We start from the raw sequence: 25,894 nt of genomic DNA, 5'->3' as shown, positions 1-25,894 counted from the left end.
ATATATTTTCATAATGACATATCCCAATAGCATTGAAAAAACAACAACAACATTTGTCTTTGTGTGTGTGTGTGTGTGTGTGTGTGTGTGTGTGTGTGTGTGTATGTGTGTGTGTGTGTGTGTGTGTGTGTGTGTGTGTAAACATGCATTATGGAGTTAAAATGGAAAAACTGGTTTGCTTTAGTGCAGAAAAATGGTGAAAATCAAGAAGTTTAAAGTGAAAGTGAGCCAATAAGTGGTCTTCTACTGCCCTCTGCTGGCCATTCTACTTATTAATGAAGTCTACTCATATATGCTTTTGCATTCATTAGACACTAAAAATCACTTATATAACAATAAAACACTAAAAAATCACTTATATAACAATTACTATTGTAGCACAATCATATTTTGTCAGAGTTTATCACTTCATTTTTACTGATACTTCACATAATTGCTAGCAATGTGGTAAATCATGGTAAATCACACTAAAAACATGGTAAATCATAATAAATAATACTAGAATGTGGTGTATCAAGGTAAATCATACTACAATCCTGGTACATCATTCTAGAACATGGTATATCATGGTACATCATGCTAGAACATGGTAAATCATGGTAAACTATGCTAGAACAGGGTAAATCATGGTAAGCCATGATAAATCATAATAAACTATGGTAAATCATGTTAGAATGTGGTATATCATGGTAAATCATGCTAGAACATGGTAAATCATGGTAAACTATGCTAGAACAGGGTAAATCATGGTAAACTATGATAAATCATGGTAAACTATGATAAATCATGATAAACTATGGTAATCCATGCTAGAATCACAGTAAACAATGGTAAATCATACTAGAATGTAGTATATCATGGTAAATTATGCTAGAATATGGCAAATCATGCTAGAATCATAGTAAATAATACTAGAATATGCTAAATTGTTGTGGGAGGAGCCTATTTTACTAAAATGGCTATAACTCAAGAAGTAAATGAGATATCTTCACCAAACTCAGTACACATGTGTATGGGTTCAATTTGAGGTCACAGTAAACAATTCTATGGAGATCGGACCATAGGTGGCGCTATAACTGTTAAAAAGCTTTAAAACCATATATATCACATGGTAAATTGCCTGTATTGGCTGTAAATGGTCTTTTCCATCTATTATGTCAGTGGTTACATGCTTATTAAATAAATCTTAATAACTTTTGATGCTTTTGTGCTTAAATGCCTTAAAGACCTTAACTGCTTGAACCCCGATAAATGCTGCTTGCAGCTTTAATTATTATTATTATTATTATTATTCCGCCGTAAAACGCATCGTGCAGCCCAAACCGTAAGAGCTGGAACTTTTGAAACTTTGACAGATGGTAGTACAAAAATCGAGGAAAGGTTCAGAGATTATGACCCCGATTGGCCCATAGGTGGCGCTATAACAACCAAAAGCGCGAAACTGCTCATAACTCCTAGACCGTATGTCGTAGACTCAAGTGTGTTATATCATTGGAAAGCTGGACGCCTGACGAACAAAACGTATATCTCCGATTTCATTTCCGCCATGATAGATTTTCCGCCATTTTGAATTTTGTCAAAAATCTACTTTTGCGAACTAGTCCCTGGTTTTTTGCCCGATTGGAACCAAACTAGTGCAGAAATGTTCTCTGGAGACTGAATATCAATAATTATCGAAAAAAAAGTGGAAATTTCGATTCACGGTCGCTAAGGGGCGCCAAAACGTACGTTGTGGGAGGGGCCTATTTTACTAAAATGGCTATAACTCCCGATGTAAATGAGGTATCTTCACCAAACTTGGTACACATGTGTATGAGCTTACTCTGGGGTCACAGTAAAAAAATCGCGACGATTGGCCTCATGGTGGCGCTATAAAATGAAAAAAACATAAAACAGGCTATAACCACCTGACCGTTAGTCCGATTGACTTGAAAATTGGTATGCAGTGTCTTGGTCCAAGGTGCCATGTATGTGTATGAGGACATTGGCGTATCTCAAAAAACATGGCCGCCATCGGCCAACGAAGTTTGAGCACCTATTAGACAAGGTTAACGGAGGCCGATCGGAACGAAACTCAATGGGCATGTTCGGCTCATGGCCCTAAAGGTCTGTAAGAATTTTGAAAGAAATCGGCCACTAGTTGGCGCTAACGAGTTTTACGGCTCTGTAATCACGTGGTGTTACAAATATCCACACAATATGCATATAATTTGATAGATCTCCTCATCCTGAACAACTTTGCCTCAAGAACCATTGCTGTCAATCAAACTGTTCATTAATTATTCATTAATATGTTAAAAACCTACTTTTGCGAACTAGTCCTAGGTTTTTTGCCCGATCGGAACCAGACCAGTCTAGGACAATTCTCTGGACTCTCTAGATCAATAATTATCAAAAAAAAGTTGAACTTTTGCATTTGGATGGCTGTAATAGGGTAATTTATAAAATGGGCGTGTCAAAATACATTAAAAAGCCTATAAATCCTAAATAAAAACTCAGAACTTCACAAAAATTGGTCAGCATATGTGACATAACATCATTAACAAGCATGAAAAATTCTATGGAGATCGGACGATAGGTGGCGCTATAACTGTTAAAAAGCTTTAAAATCATATATTTCCTATGGTAAACTGCCTGTATTGGCTGTAAATGGTCTTTTCCATCTCTGATCATATAATTTTCATATCATAATGTTCAAAACTAGTGCAATACAATTCTCTGGACTCACTAGATCAATAATTGTCAGAAAAAGTTGAACTACTTCATTTGGATAGCTATAATAGGTTCACTTCAAAATCTGGCCTTTACCAAGTGTCCCCGAAAGCCTATATCTCTTTAATCAATGCTCAGACCTTCTTAAAAACAAGTCAGAACGTGTGAAATATCACCCTGAACAAGCATGAAAATTTTCAGACAGATCGGACAAAATTTGCCTCTATAACAGTTAAAAAGGTGAAAATGATATGAATTAATGGCATGTTAAGCCAATAAGTGGTATTTTACTGCCCCCTGCTGTTTAAAATAGTCATTTTCTCATATTGGTATTGGTATCAGCCATGGTAAATCATGATAAATGATGGTGTGTGTGTGTGTGTGTGTGTGTGTGTGTGTGTGTGTGTGTGTGTGTGTGTGTGTGGTACAAATATAACAAAGGTTTTATTTTCCAACATGAAAACAAACATAACAGAGTGCTAGTGCACAAACAATAACTGACAATGATAATGGATGAGAGGGGAACTTAAATACACAGATCAAGACAAGGACAACAGGTGACGGTTATGATGATGAGGAGCAGGTGATGATGAGGAGGGTGATGAGGAGCAGGTGCAGGTGATGACGACAGATGGTGAATGTGATGAAGACAGAAGGTGAATGTGATGAAGGTGAATGTGACACCAATATCACTGAAACATTTGTGTGTGTGTGTGTGTGTGTGTGTGTGTGTGTGTGTGTGTGTGTGTGTGTGTGTGTGTGTGTGGCATTATTGTGTGTAGCATATGTAGCAAGTATGCATTATTGAGTTAACATGGAAACACTGGTTTGCTTTAGTGCAGAAAACTGGTCAAAATCATGAGGTTTAAAGTGAAAGTGAGCCAATAAGTGGTCTTCTACTGCCCTCTGCTGGCCATTCTACTTATTAATTAAATTTTCCACATGTGCTTGCATTTATACTTGAATACACACTAAAAATCACTTATATAGCAATAACTATTATAACACAATCATATTTTGTCAGTGTTAATCACTTTATTTGCACTGACACTTCAAATAATTGCTAGTAATGTGGTAAATCATGGTAAATCATGGTTAACTATGCTGTGTGTGTGTGTGTGTGTGTGTGTGTGTGTGTGTGTGTGTGTGTGTGTGTGTGTGTGTGTGTGTAAGCATGCATTGAGTTAACATGGATAAACTGGTTTGCTTTAGTGCAGAAAACTGGTTTAAAGTGAAAGCGAGCCAATAAGTGGTCTTCTACTGCCCTCTGCTGGCCATTCTACTTATTAATGAAATATTTCAACATGTGCTTGCATTCATACTTGAATACACACTAAAAAAATCACTTATATAGCAATAACTATTATAACACAATCATATTTTGTCAGTGTTAATCACTTTATTTGCACTGACACTTCAAATAATTGCTAGTAATGTGATAAATCAGGCTAGAAACATGGTAAATCAAAGTAAATAATACTAGATTGTCGTTTATCTCCTGGTAAATACTAGAACGTGGTATATCATGGTAAATCATGGTTAACTATGCTGTGTGTGTGTGTGTGTGTGTGTGTGTGTGTGTGTGTGTGTGTAAGCATGCATTGAGTTAACATGGAAAAACTGGTTTGCTTTAGTGCAGAAAACTGGTTTAAAGTGAAAGTGAGCCAATAAGTGGTCTTCTAGTGCCCTCTGCTGGCCATTCTACTTAATAATGAAATATTTTACATGTGCTTTTGCATTCATACTTGGACACACACTAAAAATCACGTATATAACTAACTATTATAACACAATAATATTTTGTCAGTGTTCATCACCTCATTTGCACTGACACTTGACATAATTGCTAGTAATGTGGTTAATCATGCTAGAAACATTGTAAATCATAGTAAATAATACTGAAATGAGGTGTATCAAGGTAAATCATGCTAGAATCCTAATAAATCATTCTGGAACATAGTATATGATAGTAAATCATGCTAGAATCATATTAAATAATTCTAGAATGTGGCAAATCGTTGTGGGAGGAGCCTATTTTACTCAAATGGCTATAACTCAAGAAGTAAATGAGATATCTTCACCAAACTCAGTACACATGTGTATGGGTTCAATTTGAGGTCACAGTAAACATTTTATGGAGATCGGACCATAGGTGGCGCTATAACTGTTAAAAAGCTTTAAAACCATATATATCCCATGGCAAATTGCCTGTATTGGCTGTAAATGGTCTTTTCCATCTATTATGTCCGTGGTTACATGCTTGCTAAATAAATCTTAATAACTTTTGATGCTTTTGTGCTTAAATGCCTAAAAGGTTTTAACTGCTTGAACCCCGATAAATGCTGCTTGCAGCTTTAACCCATTTAATCCCAAATTTTTCTCAGACACAAAAATATCCAAATCATGTGTCATTAGTATCCCTTTGAAACAATCAATCATAATTTTTTTAAATTTTCATGGAAAAGTGTGTGAAAAAGTGTGTTTTATGATCGGTCACAATTGTGACCGGTGGGATACTGTGTTGTATCAACCATTGGACAGAGTGAATATAGGTCTATTTGACCTGTGCAGTGTGTTTGTGTGTGTGTGTGTTTTTGTGTGTGTGTGTGTGTGTGTGTGTGTGTGGGTGTGTGTGTGTGTGTGTGTGTGTGTGTGTGTGTGTGTGTGTGTTTGTTTGTGTGTGTGTTTGTGTGTGCGCGCGCGTGCATAAGAGTGTATAAAATCCTTATAAAATCCTTGAGGCCACGGGATAGTATCTTGAGGCCACGGGATAGTATCTTGAGGCCACGGGATAGTATCTTGAGGTCACGAGATGGTATCTTGAGGCCACGGGATACTATCTGGAGGCCACGGGATACTATCTGGAGGCCACGGGATACTATCTCGAGGCCACGGGATAGTATCTCGAGGCCACGGGATTGTATCTTGAGGTCACGAGATGGTATCTTGAGGCCACGGGATACTATCTCGAGGCCACGGGATAGTATCTTGAGGCCACGGGATTGTATCTTGAGGTCACGAGATGGTATCTTGAGGCCACGGGATACTATCTTGAGGCCACGGGATTGTATCTTGAGGTCACGAGATGGTATCTTGAGGCCACGGGATACTATCTCGAGGCCACGGGATAGTATCTCGAGGCCACGGGATAGTATCTCGAGGCCACGGGATAGTGTCTGGAGGCCACGGGATGTGTCTCGAGGCCACGGGATAGTGTCTGGAGGCCACGGGATCGTGTCTGGAGGCCACGGGATAGTGTCTGGAAGCCACGGGATAGTGTATCGAGGCCACAGGATAGTGTATCGAGGCCACGGGATAGTGTCTGGAGGCCACGGGATAGTGTCTGGAGGCCACGGGATAGTGTCTGGAGGCCTCGGGATAGTGTTTGGAGGCCACGGGATAGTGTCTGGAGGCCACGGGATAGTGTCTGGAGGCCACGGGATAGTGTCTGCAGGCGTCTGCAGGCCACGGGATAGTGTCTGGAGGCCACGGGATAGTGTCTGGAGGCCACGGGATAGTGTCTGCAGGCGTCTGCAGGCCACGGGATAGTGTCTGGAGGCCACGGGATAGTGTCTGGAGGCCACGGGATAGTGTCTGCAGGCCACGGGATAGTGTCTGCAGGCCACGGGATAGTGTCTGGAGGCCACGGGATAGTGTCTGGAGGCCACGGGATAGTGTCTGGAGGCCACGGGATAGTGTCTGCAGGGGTCTGCAGGCCACGGGATAGTGTCTGGAGGCCACGGGATAGTGTCTGGAGGCCACGGGATAGTGTCTGCAGGCGTCTGCAGGCCACGGGATAGTGTCTGGAGGCCACGGGATAGTGTCTGGAGGCCACGGGATAGTGTCTGCAGGCCACGGGATAGTGTCTGGAGGCCACGGGATAGTGTCTGGAGACCACGGGATAGTGTCTGGAGGCCACGGGATAGTGTCTGGAGGCCACGGGATAGTGTCTGCAGGCGTCTGCAGGCCACGGGATAGTGTCTGGAGGCCACGGGATAGTGTCTGGAGGCCACGGGATAGTGTCTGCAGGCGTCTGCAGGCCACGGGATAGTGTCTGGAGGCCACGGGATAGTGTCTGGAGGCCACGGGATAGTGTCTGCAGGCCACGGGATAGTGTCTGGAGGCCTCGGGATAGTGTCTGGAGGCCACGGGATAGTGTCTGCAGGCGTCTGCAGGCCACGGGATAGTGTCTGGAGGCCACGGGATAGTGTCTGGAGGCCACGGGATAGTGTCTGGAGGCCACGGAATAGTGTCTGCAGGCCACGGGATAGTGTCTGCAGGCGTCTGCAGGCCACGGGATAGTGTCTGGAGGCCACGGGATAGTGTCTGGAGGCCACGGGATAGTGTCTGGAGGCCACGGGATAGTGTCTGCAGGCCACGGGATAGTGTCTGCAGGCCACGGGATAGTGTCTGGAGGCCACGGGATAGTGTCTGGAGGCCACGGGATAGTGTCTGGAGGCCACGGGACAGTGTCTGGAGGCCACGGGATAGTGTCTGGAGGCCACGGGACAGTGTCTGGAGGCCACGGGACAGTGTCTGGAGGCCACGGGACAGTGTCTGGAGGCCACGGGATAGTGTCTCGAGGCCACGGGATAGTGTCTCGGGCCACGGGATAGTGTCTCGAGGCCACGGGATAGTGTCTCGAGGCCACGGGATAGCGGGATAGTGTCTGGAGGCCACGGTATAGTGTCTCGAGGCCACGGGATAGTGTCTCGAGGCCACGGGATAGTGTCTGTGTGTAAAATTAGGTAGAAAGTTAGGTAGCAGCAGAAAGTAAGGTAGAACAGTTAGCCTATGTGTATTAGCATGTAGATACAATGGGTTATCCCACCGGTCACTATTGTTGCCGTTGACATGTTTGTGAGTTCTATGACCACATTAAACAAAGTTGAGTAATTGCAAATGCATATATCAATACTAGACACCTTAAACATGATGTGTACCAAAAATCTATGTCCTATCTTTATGTTAACATACTTTAATAACCTTTTCTTTGGGAGCTTTCTTGCTGCCATCCTCTTCTCTTGGCGCAAACAGGAAGTAAACAGCTCTGGTCATGTGACAATTTACAGTAAACATGCGACACTGCACATATTTCATTGAGACCCTTTATTATTTCAATATCTGCTGGAAATGCATTGATAGATCATTCAGTAACATTTTTATAGCCTTAGAAATGAAACATTTTTTTACGGTCACTATTGTGACCGGTGGGATTAAATGGGTTAATTATTATTATTCTTCTTCTGCCGTAAAACGCATCGTACAGCCCAAACCGTAAGGGCTAGAGCATTGAAACTTTGCCAGATGGTAGTACAAAAATCGAGGAGAGGTTCAGAGATTATGACCCCGATTGGCCCATAGGTGGCGCTATAGCGACCAAAAGCGCGAAACTGCTCATAACTCCTAGACCGTATGTCGTAGACTCAAGTGTCTTATATCATTGGAAAGCTGGACGCCTGACGAACAAAACGTATATCTCCGATTTTATTTCCGTCATGATAGATTTTCCGCCATTTTGAATTTTGTCAAAAATCTACTTTTGCGAACTAGTCCGTGGTTTTTCGTCCGATCGGAACCAAACCAGTGCAGAAATGTTCTCTGGAGTCTGAAGATCAATAATTATCGAAAAAAAGTTAAAATTTCGATTCATGGTCGCTAGGGGACGCAAAATAAACGTTGTGGGCGGAGCCTATATTACTAAAATGGCTATAACTTAAAAAGTAAATAAGATAGCTTCACCAAACTCGGTACACATGTGTAGGGGTTCAGTCTGGGGTCACAGTAAAAAAATCGCGACGATTGAACACTAGGTGGCGCTATAACATGAAAAAAACATGAAAAGGGCTATAACCACCTGACCGTTCGTCCAATTGACTTGAAAATTGGTATGCAGTGTCTTGGTCCAAGGTGCCATGTATGTCTATGAGGACATTGGCGTATCTCAAAAAACATGGCCGCCATTGGCCAATGAAGTTGAGCACCTATTAGACAAGGTTAACGGAGGCCGATCGGAACGAAACTCGATGGGCATGTTCGACTCATGGCCCTAGAGGTCTGTAAGAATTTTGAAAGAAATCGGCCATTAGTTGGCGCTAACGAGTTTTATGGCTCTGTAATCACGTGGTGTTACACTCATCCACACAATATGCATATCATTTGATAGATCTGCTCATGCTGAACAACTTTGCTTCAAGAACCATTGCTGTCAATCAAACCGTTCATTAAATATTCACAAATATGTCTAAAACCTACTTTTGCGAACTAGTCCTAGGTTTTTTGCCCGATCGGAACCAGACCAGTCTAGGACAATTCTCTGGACTCTCTAGATCAATAATTATCAAAAAAAAGTTGAACTTTTGCATTTGGATGGCTGTAATAGGGTCATTTATAAAATGGGCGTGGCAAAATACACTCAAAAGCCTATAAATCATAAATGAAAACTCAGAACTTCACAAAATTTGGTCAGCATATGTGACATAACATCATTAACAAGCATGCAGAATTTTATGGAGATCGGACGATAGGTGGCGCTATAACTGTTAAAAAGCTTTAAAACCATATATTTCCTATGGTAAACTGCCTGTATTGACTGTAAATGGTCTTTTCCATCTCTGATCATATAATTTTCATATCATAATGTTCAAAACTAGTGCGATACAATTCTCTGGACTCACTAGAACAATAATTGTCAGAAAAAGTTGGACTACTTCATGTGGATAGCTATAATAGGTTCACTTCAAAATGTGGCCTTTACCAAGTGTCCCCGACAGCCTATATCTCTTTAATGAATGTTCAAACCTTCTTAAAAACAAGTCAGAACATGTGAAATATCACTCTGAACATGCATGAAAATTTTCAGACAGATCTGACAAAATTTGCCTCTATAACAGTTAAAAAGGTGAAAATGATATGAATATAATGGCATATTAAGCCAATAAGTGGTATTTTACTGCCCCCTGCTGTTTAAAATAGTCATGTTGTCATATTGTTCTATAATTTATATTTAGACTTTATAAAATCACTATTTTAACATTTACAATTACATTTAGTCAAAAATCCATCTGTTAAAGTATTAGTATTGACAGTTTGATCACATCATATATTTCAAATGTCTGTATCTACAACATAATGTGTGTGTGTAGTCTTAGGTTTCTGAATAAATTCTGAATGATCTGATTAATAGCTTACAAAGACTTTGTGAAATGTTTATAGACCATTCAAATATATTTTCATAATGACATATCCCAATAGCATTGAAAAAACAACATTTGTCTTGTGTGTGTGTGTGTGTGTGTGTGTGTGTGTGTTAACATGCATTATGGAGTTAAAATGGAAAAACTGGTTTGCTTTAGTGCAGAAAAATGGTGAAAATCAAAAAGTTTAAAGTGAAAGTGAGCCAATATGTGGTCTTCTACTGCCCTCTGCTGGCCATTCTACTTATTAATGAAGTCTACTCACATATGCTTTTGCATTCATTAGACACTAAAAATCACTTATATAACAATAAAACACTAAAAAATCACTTATATAACAATTACTATTGTAGCACAATCATATTTTGTCAGAGTTTATCACTTCATTTTTACTGATACTTCACATAATTGCTATTTATGTATATGTACTCTGGGTTCAGTTACACCAACTGTGTATTTAAAACTATTTGTGGTGTAAACAGGCACTAGTTTTTTTGGCACTACTAAATTTTATGCACTGACAAACATTGATGTTTTTCACCATTAAACAACTTGCTGGTAAAAAAGTAAGCCCACATATAAACTATAAAATTATGACCAGGAGTAACAGTTACAATACAACAGCTGACTAATTAAGTTATTTAAATCATGAGACATATTTTTCCCACAGACCGCAATCCTCTCCAAATTATGATTTTGCTTTTTACAGTATTTAAAATGATGTAAACTGGCTTGATAGTGGCAAATCTAATACTGTATATGTACAATATATGCATATAATTGAAATGCATGACATTTTTACACTACTGTACTGTTTACAAATTTGGAGGTTTACAAACTCTAAGAAAAAAACACTGTAGCTACATTAAATACATAACTAAGGAAAGACAATGTAATGAAATATAAGAATCTTTGATGAATGCACTAATTTGCAATATTCTTAAAATCTTGACATTTATTAAAGCTTTATTCATAGTCAAAACACTTTTTTTGTGTTGTAATGAAATGAGGACAACAATTTTTCTTGATCTATATTCTATGCCACATTAAAACCTATCACTTGGCTTTTGGAAGTGTTTTTATTATTATTATTATTTTTATTTTTTCTTATTGGAGATAACAGCCATGGTTACTGTTAGCTGTAATTCAAATAATATTTTAATTTGGGGTGAATTACTCCAAGGATTTATCAGCACTAGTGGATCTTACTGCAACCGGTTCTGAATTTGAATAAGCACCTAATGCCTGTCTGAATAAATGGATGAATTAATGTATTTAGGTGTGTATGTAGGTAGGTATGCATGTATGTAACGTGATCTTTCTGAACCTGGAACTGGATCAGTGCTTTCTGATCTCCCAGCATGCAGACCTGAACCTAAGCCCCTCACTACACTTTGGTCTGTAGATCTTCCTAAAAATCTGGATCTCTTTGGTTGGAAATCCTATAAACAACCATCAAGATCATCTGTCTTATTAAACATCCAAATATTCAACAGTAATAATTTAGTTTATTTACAAATTAGTAAACTGAAGTTACCATAGATGAGTCAACTTCACTTTCACAAGTTCCTTGGAAAAGAAGGGAATGAAACATATATAAATGGAACACATACTAAACAATTAATTAATGAGCAACTGTTATGTATCACAAAACATACACTGCATTTAAAATGTGTCATGAAAATGTATGGTACATACATACCTGATATTGAACTGTTTTCACCAAGGCAAATGACCTCTGTAGATACAACATGCAGTTGGTACTGTATTAAGACAAGAACAAGTTAATAACATGCACATTAAATGTAATTTTAAACATTACAATACCCATTTCTCTACGTCCAATGTAAAACATTCGCTTCCAGATGGTTGGGATCTCTGCTACAGATCCAAACTCCTGATCAAAGTGTTCCTTCGTCCACCTTGTCCCATCTGCTTGGCAGAGAGTAAACACACTCCCCTCTCTCTCTTTGTCTGACCAAAATGTCTCCTGGCCAAGTTTTAGGAGCTCATCATAGCCCTCAGTGCCTGTGACAATTATTTGTGGTGGAGCCTCTTCAAGGATGATTTTTTGATATCTGCCTGGTTTTTTTGCAGTTCTTGGTTTCCACTCCATGGGAGCCATTTTTATCTTGTATCAAAAGAAATAATAGGTTACTTTTAATTTACCTTCAAATACCTTTAATTTTCCCACAATCATGTTAAATACATATCACAATGGCACAACAAAATAAAGTTGAAAAGTTTGAAAACCCTTGATAAAACTTAGTTTAATTTTAGTTTATTAGTTATGAAAGCTATAATGCAATTTTGGATAGGCAGACAGACAGTTAGATTAGATAGATCTGACCCAAGTTTGGTGTTTCTTGCTTAAAAGTCCTAGGACTAGTTAGAGTCAGATATTTTAGTCTCAGCTAAATAATAATAATTCTAATTAGCAATTCAGCTATTTGGCTTGAGAAAGCTAACCAATAACAATAACAAGCCTAGATTGCAGTAGATCAGTCAATTGGCTTTTTCAAGCTGAATTAATAATTGCCACAACTAACCTTTAAAAGGGGTTTTCCCTTTTGACGGAGGGGAAACTGGCATTTCTTCACTTGTGGTTTTATTAATTGTTTGGCCTTGGTAAAAATGTGTGCTGCATCTGTAAAACAGACATTAGATTTCCATTAAACAACCACTTTGAAATGAAAGAACTGGCAATAAAGCAAACAAAACAACTCTTCTATAATGACAGCTGAACTGACTTTTTTTCTACATGAGCAAATCAAGGTATGGGAAAATGTGTTTATCTTCTTGGTCTTTTATTCAAAATAATCACCAAAGATATATCTATTAATCAATTATTTGTTACTCAATTATATGCTTGTCTTTAATACTTTAATCTGAAGAATGGAGGAACAGACTATTCCTCCATTCTTCAGATTCAGAGGTCTATGCTAATGAGCTCTCCTCATCAGGTCAGTCCACAGGTTTTAGATATTTTTAAATCAGAATGATGAAAAGGCATGTCATGACCTCTTTAAAAGTTAAAGACTAGGTCCACTTTGCTCATATTTAAGGGTGACAACATTTCTGTCGGACACTGTAAATTTTTGTCATCTTACCTATGAATGCCTTCTGGTTTTTTGTTTAGATTGAGTCTAGAATGTTAAAGAGAAAAAGAAAATATATAGAAGAAAATTAATTAAAAGAATATAGGTCTTGCCAATCTTTAAAGATAAAAAACAAAATACCTGATGTTCCTTCTGCACCACGTTCAAGCAATAAATCCTTTACTTTGGAATCAAAGCCCTTGAGTAATCTCATCTGCACATCAGGAAAAGCAGAAGTTTCCAATCCATGTACATATAGATACACTTTATGTAATATAATTGCATTATTACAGCAGAAAGCCCCATTACATACCATTATCCAGTTGTTGTCTGAGATTTTCATACACCTTCAACTTCTCCACTTTTTTGTTCTGAAAGACATAATACAATTTGACAATATGACATTAGCATATTACCACTGGTGGAAATTTTTGAGATTCACTTAGCAGCCCTGTTGAAAAAACAGCATATATGCTGGTTATGTAGGTTTGGAACCTTGTTTAGGGATCCAGAACCTACCTAAAAATGCTAGTTTAAGCTGGTCCTTTGCTGGTTTACGCTGGTCCCTGACCAGCACATGACCAGCTAAGGACCAACATAAACCAGCATTTAAACTACCTAACCAGCATATGCTGTTTTTTTCACCAGGGAGTCTGTAGTTTGTGGATTTACAATTGAGCATCCGTCGTCCAGCGGGCCGTATTTAAAGAAACTGCAGGCCACCAGTTGGTCCTGTTTTAGATGTATTTACACATAAAAAAATTGTATTATCTACAGTGCCTTGCAAAATTATTCACACCCCTTCATTTTTTTCACATTTTGTTATGTTGCTGCCTTATGTTAAACTACTTAAAATTACATTTTTTCCACATCAATCTACACTCCCTACTCCATAATGGCAAAGCAAAAAATAGGTTTTCAACATTTGTGCAAATTTATTAAAAATAAAAAACTGAAAAGATCCCGTTGCATAAGTATTCCTACCCTTTTCTGGGACACTCAAAATTTAGCTCAGGAGCATTCATATTGCTTCTAGATGTTACTACACTTGGAGTGGAGTTAAACTGTGGCAAATTCATTTGAATGAGTATGATTTAGAAAGGCACACACCTCTCAGAAAAGGTCTAACAGCTGAAAATGCATATCAGAGCAAAAACCAGGTCCTGAGGTCAAGATAACAGCCTGTAGAGCTCAATGACAGACTTGCGTTAAGGCAATGATCTAGAAAAAAAAATCAGCTGCATTGAAGGTTCACAGAAGCATGTAGCCTCCATTATCCATAATGGAAGACGATTGGAACAAAGGACTGTAAATTGATGTGGGAAAAAACTAATTTAAAGCAGTTTAACATAATGCTGCAACAAAACTAAATGTGAAAAAAATGAAGGGGTATGAATACTTTTTCAAGGCACTGTACATAATGATATGAAATAATGACTTATTTCAGCCCCATATTACTCGCTTTGCTTGGCCTAACGTTTTAGGTAGCTGATTATCTGGTTAATTTAATTATTTAAAAAATGTGTCTTTATATAATACAATTAGGCTACATTTTCATCAAGCAGTCTAATAGCTCGAAATAATTCGCTTTAACTTTAACTTGTTACTACAGTTTGCCAACGTAACAAGCTAACGTTAGCTAATTGCAATATTACAAACTTTTAAACGTGCACACAATACTCATGAAATGCATGTTCTCCTGTGTGTACAACTGAATTAGTTTAGCATTTAATTAAAATCGTTAAAATTAAATATATCAGGAGCGACTTACCTCCATCTGCCATCTACCGTTCCACACCAGTTTGCTTGTTATGAACCGCGTGACGTCATATGGGGCGGGGCAGCGCGACACGTCACACTCCACCTGAGTCCGTTTCGTCTGATGTCTTTTTGTCTGATAACTTTTCGGCTGATGTCTTTTTGTCTGATAACTTTTATTCTGAGTCCGTTTCGGCTGATGCCTTTTTGTCTGATAACTCGTTTCGTCTGATGTCTTTTTGTCTGATAACTTTTAATCTGAGTCCGTTTCGTCTGATGTCTTTAGGTCTGATAACTTTTCGGCTGATGTCTTTTTGTCTGATAACTTTTAATCTGAGTCCGTTTTGTCCGATGTCTAATTGTACCAGACCTGACACCTGACGTAGTTTTTCCTGAGACCTGAAGCCTTTCAGTCTGAGGCACGATGCCGTTTTGTCCTGTGACTGAAGCCTTTTAGTCTGAGGCATGACGCCTTGTCATTGTATGACTGAGGTCTGACGATGTCCTAAAATGTACACCGTACTCTGTTTATTAATAAAAATCAATGCATGCGCGTCACCGGATTTACAAATGCACATCTTGCTTGTTGCACGCACACATGTAGGCTACATATTACGAAATAACGAGATATTATGTTGAAATAATTAGGCTAATTATTAATTATCATTATTAATAATAAATCTATAAGAATATTTGATTGAATGCTTAATGTTGCTTGTTCAATTGAATAAAATTAATACTTTAATTGTGATAATTCAAATAATTGATTATTAAATATATAAGTGGCCTATGTTTGCTCATTTATTAATACTATTTGTATAATATATCTAGCACCCCCTCAGCACCTGCGTTAAAAAATTATCTGGCGCCGCCCCTGGTTATAACGGCCCACGTATTAAAAAAATGGTCAGGTTTAAATCGGGCTTGGGTTCATAATTACAGTTAATGTGTCGGGCCGGGCGTGTGGTGGTAGTCAGATACATGCCATTAAAATTACTCATTTTCGTCTGTGTATAGGACCTGCAGCTGCAGCTGCATATACCTTCGCAGGTTCTACCCTGGTTCTACCATGCCGGTGACGTCATCGGAATTGCCAGCTTTCTTTTACTAACAAACGCAATTTTTGTGTTGCTTAAAAAAAGAGCTATATTGATATTTTTAATTAAAATTTTTTGTGTAATTTACTTTTAATTGTCATAAACAACACGTTATCAACGTTGATTATTTCAGTTCAGTTCATCTTTAAGAGAGCAGCCAGAAAAATGGAGCGCAACTGGAAGAAAACAAAACTAGAGGTATTTCGCATTTCATGGAAAGAGAGCTCGATTGCTTACAGAGAGGCCTTAAAAGCTGCTAGATCTGCTTATTTTTCAAACCTATTAGAAGAAAATAAACATAATCCTAGGTATTTATTTGAAACGGTGGCTAAACTAACGAAAAAGAAAGCTTCAAGCACCGAAGTTTCCAAGCAACACAGCAGTAATGACTTTATGAACTTCTTCACTTATAAGATTGACAATATCAGGGAGAAAATTATAACTATGCAACCGTCTACTAAAGTATCGCATCAGGCAGTGCATTGTAGTCTCCCTGAGGAAAAATTTGATTCGTTCGTTGCTATAGAAGAGGAAGAATTTACTAAACTCATTAAATCATCTAAATCTACAACATGTATGTTAGACCCCATACCGACTAAGCTACTGAAAGAAATACTTCCAGAGGTCATAGATCCTCTGATTAATATCATTAATTCATCTTTGTCTCTAGGATACGTACCAAAAACCTTTATAGATGAACTGAACTGAAATAATCAACGTTGATAATGTGTTGTTTATGACAATTAAAAGTAAATTACACAAAAAATTTGAATTAAAAATAGCAATATAGCTCTTTTTTTAAGCAACACAAAAATTGCGTTTGTTAGTATAAACGCTGGCAATTCCGATGACGTCACCGGCATGGTAGAACCTGCAAGGTATATAGGCAGCTGCAGCTGCAGGTCCTATACACAGACGAAAATGAGTCATTTTAATGGCATGGGTATCTGACTACCACCACACGCCTGGCCCGACACATTAACTGTAATTATGAACCCAAGCCCGATTTAAACCTTACCATTTTTTTAATACGTGGGCCGTTATAACCAGGGGCGGCGCCAGAGAATTTTTTAACGCAGGTGCTGAGGGGGTGCTAGATATATTATATACAAATAGTATTAATAAATGAGCAAACATAGGCCACTTAATATTTAATAATCAATTATTTTAATTATCACAATTAAAGTATTGTATTCAATTGAACAAGCAACATTCAGCATTCAATCAAATATTCTTATAGATTTATTATTAATAATGATAATTAATAATTAGCCTAATTATTTCAACATAATATCTCGTTATTTCGTAATATGTAGCCTACATAATATGTGTGCGTGCAACAAGCAAGATGTGCATTTGTAAATCCGGTGACGCGCATGCATTTATTTATATTAATAAACAGTGTCAGCTGCAAAGATTAAGTTGACGATCGCCATCTCCGTAGTGAACGCGCCTATAGAGAGAAATGCACATCATTACATAATCAGAGAGTAGCCTATTTCTTTTCTTTTGAATTGTTTCGTTTAAAGACATTTCAAGCTTTCTATATTTCTCATGTCTGTAAGGCATACACTAAGTTTCGGTTAAGTTAGGAGGAGATGCGCTCCAGTTCACGTGCAATGCAAGTGACCGCGCGGACGCCTCCATGATTATAATGTCTGCTATATTTGCTTATTAAATACAGGCAATTGGTTGATGAAAAAAATATTAAAATTAAGATACAATTTATACAAAACGAAATTCACTTTAAAGAAAGGCTTTCTACAATGCAAATCTTAATTAAGTGGTCAAAATCATGTCTGACCCGCTCCATATCTCTCGATATATTGCGCATCCTATCTTACTCATGCTGTTAACTTTTTTATATTCAACATAGATGAAAAAAAAAATAATAATAAAAAAATAAATAATATTTTAATGAAACTAAATGAGCTTATTTAATGGCTACAACACGTATAGTAGGCTTACAGACTCTCTATTTGTACAAATTGCTGCATATTCATTTACTTCTGAATTGTGCACGTTGAAAGGCATTTGTTTGTGCATAAACCATATCTGCAACTGCAACATTTATCAAGTTAACGGATAATTGTGCATGCATTTATTAATTATTATCTCAATGAATAATGCAACAAGGATGAAGCATGTAAACTGCGTTGTTTGTTTATTCAGAATGGAATGGATCGCAAATGGATCCAAATGAAGAAAAGTAAAAAAGAAAAAAAAGTGAACTCCCTCTGTATCAACAATGTGCCCTGAGACGATGGACATCAGCTAGCTTCAGGGTGGGTAGGACATTGGAATCTGTTTACAGACCTGCTGTGGTTTTATTAAACGCATTATTATCGAGTCATGATTTATACAGTTTATATGGTCGGAGTATTGGCTAGCTTGTAGAGTTTGACAAAAGTGCTTCCAACGTGTTTAGCTGCTAGCTCTTTCCCTAGGTTGGATCGTTTGGTATATAGCTTGATTTTGTTACTCAATTTCAATGAATGAGTGTCTCAGTTTTGTTGAACGCTATAAAGCTATATTGAACACAATATGTTTTGTGTATGTGACAACGTTACATCCAGCCCTTTGCTTAGCTTGCTATCATGATAACAGTTAACATAGCCTACTTCTCTGTCCTCTGCCTTGACATGAGCGTTTTAGCGCCCTGTCTCTGCGGTAACATAGATAGCATCGATGGTGTTAGTACTTGCCATTGGTCTATCGGTCTGCCCTGTACTACAGCCTGAAAAGTTTAACATTGACGGAATGGCCTCAGGTTTAGCCTAACCCTCACCAGTGAACCGGTTGTATTGAAAGTACAACTCTCTAAATAGTCTGTCGCTAAAAAATGCTCACTACGGACTCGAAATCCAGGGGCTGCATGCAATGCAACAGCTGCTCTGCTAGTGTTGGTTAGCAACAGAGTAGCTTACCATTCCAGTGACGTTGCCGAATGTTGAAATTCAACATGGCTGCGCCCGTGTAACAACAACAACATTTTCAACATACCATTTTATCCCTTTTAACAAATTCTGCCACTTTAAAAATTGTACCAATGAGAATAAATAAAATACATCTGTTATATCACCTTTACTCAAAATTCCAGTTCAGTTCATCTTTAACCCTTTAAGGTACTACTCAACCGTTTGGTAGACCCCACTTTAAGTCACTATATTTAATTGAAAAATGCATCAAGCTTAACTCAACCTGAATGAGTCATCTCTATTGTTTGGTGTAGTTGTGCAATGCTAAAAAAAAATCCACTAGATGGCGCTGTGTCTGAGCAGCATGCCGTTTTATTGTTCCTTCAAACAGCATGTGACACAGCAAAAATTTACTCATCCTTTGATGACGCATATCGGCGGGACTTTTAAAGGTAAAACTATTTTGTTGACATATTATCGTTTCAGAGGAGATGTTAAACAGAATTATGTAACTTAATTAAACAAAAATAAGTCTTATAAGGGTCAAATAATTTTTTCAAAAAATGCTCTACCAAACGGTTGAGTAGTCCTTTTAGGGTAGAGAAGCTAGCTAATGTTGGTAAAATTAGCTAATGTTAGTAAAATTAGCTAATGTTGGTAAAATTAGCTATTTACAATGAACAAAAGGGTTAGTGTTGGTAAAATGATACATTTAATATTATTAAATTACATATTTGATGAGAAATATTTGATCAATATAGTATCTCAAGATAGTATCTCATGGGCTCAAGATACTATCTCGTGGGCTCAAGAAAGTAACTCGTGGCCTCAAGATAGTAACTTGTGGGCTCAAGGTAGTAACTCGTGGCCTCAAGATAGTATCTCGTGGGCTCAAGATAGTAACTCGTGGCCTCAAGATAGTAACTCGTGGCCTCAAGATAGTAACTCGTGGGCTCAAGGTAGTAACTCGTGGCCTCAAGGTAGTAACTCGTGGCCTCAAGATACTAACTCGTAGTCTCAAGATAGTAACTCGTGGCCTCAAGATAGTAACTCGTGGCCTCAAGATAGTATCTCGTGGCCTCAAAATAGTATCTCGTGGCCTCGAGATAGTAATTTGTGGCCTCGAGATAGTAATTCGTGGCCTCAAGATAGCAACTCGTGGCCTCAAGATAGCAACTCGTGGCCTCAAGATAGCAACTCGTGGGCTCAAGATAGTAACTTGTGGCCTCAAGATAGTAACTCGTGGGCTCAAGGTAGTAACTCGTGGGCTCAAGGTAGTAACTCGTGGCCTCAAGGTAGTAACTCGTGGCCTCAAGGTAGTAACTCGTGGCCTCAAGATAGTAACTCGTGGCCTCAAGATAGTAACTGGTGGCCTCAAGATAACTCGTGGCCTCAAGATAGTAACTGGTGGCCTCAAGATAGTAACTGGTGGCCTCAAGATACTAACTCGTGGCCTCAAGATAGCAACTCGTGGCCCTCAAGATAGTATTTCGTGGGCGTGGCCTCAAGATAGTAACTCATGGCCTCAAGATAGTAACTTGTGGTCTCAAGATAGTAACAAAATCTTGAGGCCACGAGTTACTATCCTGAGGCCACAAGATAGTTATAATACATTTTTTTTGACAAAGTGGGACTTGGGGGGGCTCCGTACTAATCAAATCTTGGTTGAACTTTTGCACCAGCACACACACACACACACACGCACACACGCACACACACACACACGCACACACGCACACACACACACACACACACACACAATCTTGATGTGTTTGGAGCCATCAATAGCAACCATCAGATTTTTTATTGGTCAAGAAATTGCACTTAATATGACTTGTTCTGAATGTTGTTCTTTTACCTTGAACAGACATCTCAACCGTTTGGTAGAGCACTGTATCTAAAATACTGTAGGATCTAATTTAAAAAAAAATATTGATTGTTGTTATTGTTATCATAATTGAATAAAAAATGCAAAGAAATAATTTTTCCTTTGCTTTTTTCATGGTGCGTACCTTAAAGGGTTAAGCTGGCTATGATTAAACCGCTTGTTAAAAAAACGCAACTTGATCCTACAGAATTAGTCAATTACAGGCCGATCTCGAATCTACCTTTTCTGTCAAAGATATTAGAAAAAGCAGTATCTTCACAACTGTGTTCCTTTCTTGAAAGAAATGATATCTGCGAGGATTTTCAGTCAGGATTTAGACCGTACCATAGTACTGAGACTGCTCTCGTTAGAGTCACAAATTATTTGCTCTTATCATCCGATCGTGGTTGTGTCTCTCTATTAGTGTTACTCGATCTTAGTGCTGCATTTGATACTATCGACCACAACATTCTTTTAAATAGACTTGAAAATTATGTTGGCATTAGTGGAATTGCACTAGCATGGTTTAAATCATACTTATCTGACCGTTATCAGTTTGTAGCAGTAAATGAAGAGATGTCTCATCGATCACAAGTTCAGTATGGCGTACCACAAGGCTCAGTACTAGGACCGCTGCTGTTCACTCTGTACATGCTACCATTAGGAGATATCATTAGGAAGCATGGAATTAGTTTCCACTGTTATGCCGACGATACTCAGCTCTATATTTCTTCAAAACCTAACGAAACTTACCAATTCACAAAATTAACGGAATGCATAGCGGATATAAAAAATTGGATGACTCGTAATTTCCTATTTCTAAATTCTGAAAAAACAGAGTTTCTAATTATTGGACAAAAAACTTCCTCACGTAATAACCTAGAATACTGTCTAACACTTGATGGCTGCTCTGTTAAGTCTTCGTCGTCGGTTAGGAACCTGGGTGTGCTCTTTGATACCAATCTTTCATTTGAAAGTCACGTGTCTAGTATCTGTAAAACTGCATTTTTCCATCTTAAAAATATATCTAAATTACGTCATATGCTCTCATTGACAAATGCGGAACAATTAGTTCATGCGTTCATGACCTCAAGGCTAGATTATTGTAATGCTCTACTGGGTGGTTGCCCTGCACGCTTAATAAACAAACTACAGCTAGTTCAAAACACAGCAGCTCGAGCTCTTACCAGAACCAGGAAGTATGACCATATTAGCCCGGTTCTGTCAAAACTGCACTGGCTCCCTATTAAACATCGCATCAATTTTAAAATATTGCTGATCACGTACAAAGCACTAAATGGTTTAGCTCCGTAGTACTTGAGCGAGCTCTTAACGTATTATAGTCCTTCACGTCTATTGCGATCTCAAAATTCCGGCCAGTTGATAATACCTAGAATATCAAAATCGACTGCTGGCGGTAGATCCTTCTCCTATTTAGCACCAAAACTTTGGAACAGCCTTCCTACCACTGTCCGGGAAGCAGACACACTCTGTAAGTTCAAAGCTAGACTAAAAACACAGCTCTTTGACCTAGCTTTCACATAATACATTATAGACTTCTATAATTCAGTGTTAGGCTGCATAGATTAGGTCAGCTGGAACCGGGAACACTTCCCATAAATCCTGATGTACTCGTTACATCATAAGAAGAATGGCATCTACGCTAATTTTAGTGTCTTTGTTTATCCCGAGGTTTTCCCGCAGCCTGCCGGATCCAGGCCGTATCCAGATCTGATGAAGGACCTTCGCCTGGACCCGATGACAACGCAGTGCTGAAGTGCCAACTAGTCTCTCCCTATGGAGGATCCCTTTACCACTCTACAGATAAAGCGTTGTCGGGAAACTCAATTTGCGTATCTACCCCGAATTGATAAAATAAAATAAAATTCTGTTTCAAAAATTATAAGGAAACACCAGTACTTTGTTTAGGCTTGGTTTATAGGGAATTACAAACCTGCGTACATATATTGAAACGCACATAACTATAGAACCAATTCTTAATGCGCATGTGAACGCCATCAGCGTTTCTCACAGGTTCGTGTTTAAAGTCTATGTAGAGAGAATTGTGTCGTCTTAGCGGCCCCTAATTTAATAAAAAATGATTGTTGCGACGGAAGCGAATCAATCATAACTAACCTTAGCTGGAAAATAACTTTACTAAAGAACCGCTATGAAGCCAAAACAATCTCTGTTACCATAAATTATACGTTTATCTCTGTAAAGCTGCTTTGAAACAATCTACATTGTTAAAAGCGCTATATAAATGAAGATGACTTGACTTGACTGACTTGTTCCTCTATATTAAGGTACAATTTTGTACCAGTAAAAGGTACCGCCCCAGTGACAAGGGTTTGTACCTTCTTTGGTACAAAATTGTACCTTTTTTTCTGAGTGTATCCTTCTACCTCTCCTCCCTCCTCTTACACCTTGCTCTTCCCTTCCCTCTGTCCATATCTTCTTATATTTTCTTTGTTTGCTCTTTACACTAATACCATTGCCTTCCACTCATCTCCTCTCCCTCTACTCCTCTTTCTACATCCACAGCTCTTCTTGCTTCTACATCCTCAACTCTTCTTGCTCCATCTCCTCTTCCTATACCATCTAAAATTTGCATTCCCTTTCGTGGTCACTACAAGTTACGTCGTGACGACGAATGGGGTTTCGCTTAGAAAGCCTCTCACCTTTGAGAATACAATACGAGCCAATGGCAAGAAAATGCCATGGGTCTATGGAATTTGCACAGCGTAACTCAACCCCACCTCGTGGGCATATAAGGAAGCAACATGCAGTTATGTTTTCGCTTTGGAGCCAAGAGCATTCTTCACTCCACAAGCCATTCTGAGATCTTCTCTCTTCACTCTTTGAGACAGGCTACTCTCCAGGTGATGGTGTGACGGCGATCTCCAGCGAGTTCACATTGCCTGCTGATCTGTGCAGTGATCTGCCAGTTGTGTGTTCTCCCTGGTCGCTTCAACACTGGTCGCTTCAGAGTTTTCCCCTCTCACAAAAGAGCTTACGCATGGGCACGTCTTTTTAAAGATGTCTCGCCCGTGCACTTCTGGTTGCGGTCGGACTGTTTCTCAGTTTGATGGGCACAATCGCTGCCTTGCATGTTTGGACTTAGATCACGCTAAGGCAGCCTTTGTGGATGACTCATGTTCTCATTGCGGGAACATGGCCATTGCGACACTGCGGTCGAGACTCAATGACCTCACTAGAGCGAGAGTTCCCTCATCCACATCCCGATCTACCCCCTCTTCGAGAGGTGGTACTTTGGCTGGTGGACAGGGTGACCTGAGGGTGACGGTGTGGAACACAGCGCCGACAATACTTCCTCGGCTCACACCCCCCTCTTGGTGCCGCAACCCACGGGCGTTTCCTCTCAGAGACGGGGCACCCCTGGGGGTACGTGAGGTGATAGAAGGGGGTACGCGAACAAAATACTGAGTTTTGCCATTCATTTAATTCTACCCCATCTTAAAAATAACATTAAAACTGAGCATGTATTTCTATCAGATAAAATGCGTTAAATACATGACACCCGATCAAATTACCTCATCTTTTGCAGTCAAAACTGACTGCATTCACACAAGCAGCGTGCTTATGATACTGTAGGTTGCGTGCAGATTATGCTGCCTTGGCAAATCACGCTATACTGCCATTCTCGACAATGTAGCCTACCTTTGTAAAAGTGGGGATTTAGTACTTACTAGCACGAAGAACAAATATAGACACTAGACTGTGCATTGAAATCGATTTAATATTCAAACTCTCTTCGATACAGATACATACCCTGCGTGAGTTCCTGTGTTTAATGTTGATCACATTATACAAATATCCACACAACTGCAAATGTGACAGTGATTTTTATACAACAGCTCAACATACAAAAGGTATTGAATGATGATAAAAAACAGTATTATCAGTATTTTTTGCAACAAAATATAATGGCTCCACCGAAAGCCACAGCATTGTTTGTGAACGAATCTGCGGCTTTGAACAAATCGTGAGAGTCAATGATTCATTCATAATTACAGCCACTTGCTTCGTTATTGAATGAATGAATGACTCAATGACTCACTCATAAAGACAGTGACTTTCCGCCACCTACTGGCGGTTTTAATTTAATATTCAAAGCATCAGTTCGTTTTACCATCACTGCATATTCCTCTATTGAACTTTTTTTTATTTTATTTAAAGCATTATTTCTTTTATAAAGGTATTTGTAAAGGTCAATTTAAAAATCGATTTAAGGGGGCAAATATTGTCCCTTACTGAAAAAGGTGCTACTACAGAGAGGGGGTACACAGAAGGATGTTAAAAGCCTTAGGGGGTACGCCACTCTAAAAAGTTTTAGAACCACTGCGCTAGAGGACTGTCCACGTGACATGCCTATGTGTTGAAGTGGAACCTCTTCGTCACCTGGTGCTCTTTTCGCCGAGAAAACCCCAGAAAATGCCTGATCAGTGTTGTGCTTTCCTTCCTGCAAGATGGGTTGGAGCGAAGGCTGTCTCCCTCCACCCTCAAAGTGTATGTTGCCGCTATCACCGAACATCACGATGCAGTTGAAGGTAAGTCCGTGGGGAAGCATGACCTGGTCATCAGGTTCCTGAGAGGAGCGAGGAGACTGAATCCTCCTCGCCCTCCTCTCATACCCTCTTGGGACCTCGCAGTGGTTCTATCCGCCCTGCAGAGTGCTCCCTTTGAGCCTTTGCAATCAGTCAAGCTTAAGTTCCTGTCATTGAAGACAGCGCTCCTGGTTGCATTGGCCTCCATCAAGAGGGTAGGGGACCTGCAGGCATTTTCGGTTGACGAAGCGTGCCTGGAATTCGGGCCGGCCTATTCTCACATGATCCTGAGACCCCGGCCTGGTTACGTGCCCAAGGCTCCCACCACTCCCTTTCGAGATCAGGTGGTGAACCTGCAAGCGCTGTCCTCGGAGGAGGTAAACCCAGCCTTGGCACTGCTCTGTCCAGTACGCGCCCTCCGTGCCTACGTAGACAGAACACAATGTTTCAGGACCTCAGACCAGCTCTTTGTCTGTTATGGTGGGAAGCTGAAGGGAAAGGCTCTCTCCAAGCAAAGGTTGTCTCACTGGATAGTGGACGCCATTGCTTTGGCATTCCAGCAGCAAGGTCGACCATGCCCCCTTGGTGTGAAGGCACAATCCAACCGGAGTGTGGCTTCCTCTTGGGCTCTAGCGCATTGCACTTCACTAACAGACATCTGCAGAGCTGCAGGCTGGGTG

Source organism: Squalius cephalus, assembly GCF_949319135.1.
Source record: "Squalius cephalus genome assembly, chromosome: 2".
In the NCBI taxonomy this organism is placed as follows: Eukaryota; Metazoa; Chordata; class Actinopteri; order Cypriniformes; family Leuciscidae; genus Squalius; species Squalius cephalus.
Note: the sequence above shows the minus strand (reverse complement) of the source record.